Genomic DNA, 1,998 nt, shown 5'->3' with positions numbered 1-1,998 from the left:
TCTTTTTGTTTTAGGGACTTTAGCTTTAAAGAACTTCCTTAAGATGGCAAGGAAGCCCTCTGTCAAAAAACGTGAAGCACGACCAAGAATTATTAGATGCACAAGTGCATCCTTCAAATTCAAATTTTTCATGAATTCGAAGCGATCATTGGCATCAGCCACAACATCTGCCGAATCATAGATATCTTCAAATTCATGAAAATCGTTCGATGTTGTTGGCTCTGCCGAACTACATCCTGCAAACAACAATTCCAAATCTTCTGGTGTAACTTCTAGAGATGAAAATAAAAGGGAATATTAACAATGATGGTTTGTATGTACCAAGGGTCGGACTAAACCTCGCCTAACATGGATCCAGAATTCCAGATTATACCCAACAACTAAACGGATCGTTTCCTTAAGAAATTAAATCCCCCCTCGCCACACACACACACACACACACAAAACACACGGTAAAAACAACTTCTTCGTGAACAAGAATCAAGCTAAGACTAGAAGAAGCAGCACAAAGTGAGTTCGCACGAGAAAATAACAAAAAACCAAGCAAACCATGGAGTAAGAACAAATGAAATCGCGCGACAAAGCAGAACTTGGACCAAAAAGGTAAAAAATATCGCGGAGGTACCACGCAAACAATGAGACCCCAAATTTTGAGTGATTCAGGCCGAGGGGTATGAGGAAGCTTGAGGAAGCAAGGAGAAACGCGCTGCGGTGAGAGCGCGCTTTGCTTTTTGAGTGCGCTTGTCACTAACACAAAACGAACTCAGCGTATTGGAACAAGCCGTGTGTGATTGTGTGCGTGCGTCGACGGCTATTTCAGCTGGAGAACTCGTTTTTTATTTGCACCCAATTTTTGCCGGTCAGTCTGTCTCATTCTTACTACCACATTTGACTTCATACAAAGTGGCAAAGTTTGACGTTTCGAATGTTGATGTTTTTAATCTCCTTGATTCTGCGTGATAAAGTGTACAAAAACTTGTTATAGTGAAGTGTATTAATGTGTTTAGTGTTACTTCGACGTGCACAGTTAATTTAAATATGAAAAGTGTTGGAAAACAAAGTGTTGTAGTGATATTTATGCCTGTTTGTACCTCGGCCAAAGAGGTAAACATCATGTTAACAAAGTCAACAAAAAGGTAAATAACAACTACATGCATCGAGGTATATTATTCCATTTACCTCGAGGTATATTCCCGAGTTATTCCATTTCCCTCCCCCGCCTATCCACTTGTGTACCGGTAAAATAATAAAAATCGTGACATATCGTTGTACATATAATGTGTTTTATGTTTATATAGTTTAATATGCGGCTAGCTAATTTCGCTGCCGTGGTTAGCATACCGGACATGCAGATTATGGGGTTGCGGACGCCAAACGAAATCCGGGGTGCAATAACCGGAATCGCACGTGTACATCTTGGCTTGTACGTCGTGGCTTTGTGATGAGCGGGTCGATCCGAACTTACCGGGTCAGTGTCATCCGTAAGTGACCAGTAGTCGTTCGGGTCGACCCGAAAGGTACAAGTAGGTAAAGTAGGCCCAAGCACCGGGTCGGAAATGCTTATACTTTTACGTACCTACTGATAATTCGGGTTGACCCAAACTCGCTGCACCCACAGGTCGAATTTCATTCCTAAAGTGATCTAGCAACCCTTACTGCAACCATGGTTCGGGATCGATTCCGTGAGACTCCGGATCGTATCGTAAAATTAATCGTATGACCCACCCCAAGTATAGCTGAACCCACGAGAGCAGTAAAGGACAGTTAACACTTTTGTTTGAAACCCGGAAATAAATGCCCGCCTGGCTGGAGGAATTCAAGCGAGACCACCATACAATGCATGCATAAATTATATTATGACATAACATAAACGATAAAATTTTATTATGAGCGTGATTATTACAATCTAAATTAATAATTTAATTAATTAATTAATTAATTAATTAAGCCTGTCTCGTGGTACAGTCGTCAACTCGTACGAATTAACAACATGCTCGT

The sequence above is a fragment of the Anopheles gambiae genome, chromosome 2 (genome assembly GCF_943734735.2).
Source record: "Anopheles gambiae chromosome 2, idAnoGambNW_F1_1, whole genome shotgun sequence".
NCBI classification, from domain to species: domain Eukaryota; kingdom Metazoa; phylum Arthropoda; class Insecta; order Diptera; family Culicidae; genus Anopheles; species Anopheles gambiae.
Note: the sequence above shows the minus strand (reverse complement) of the source record.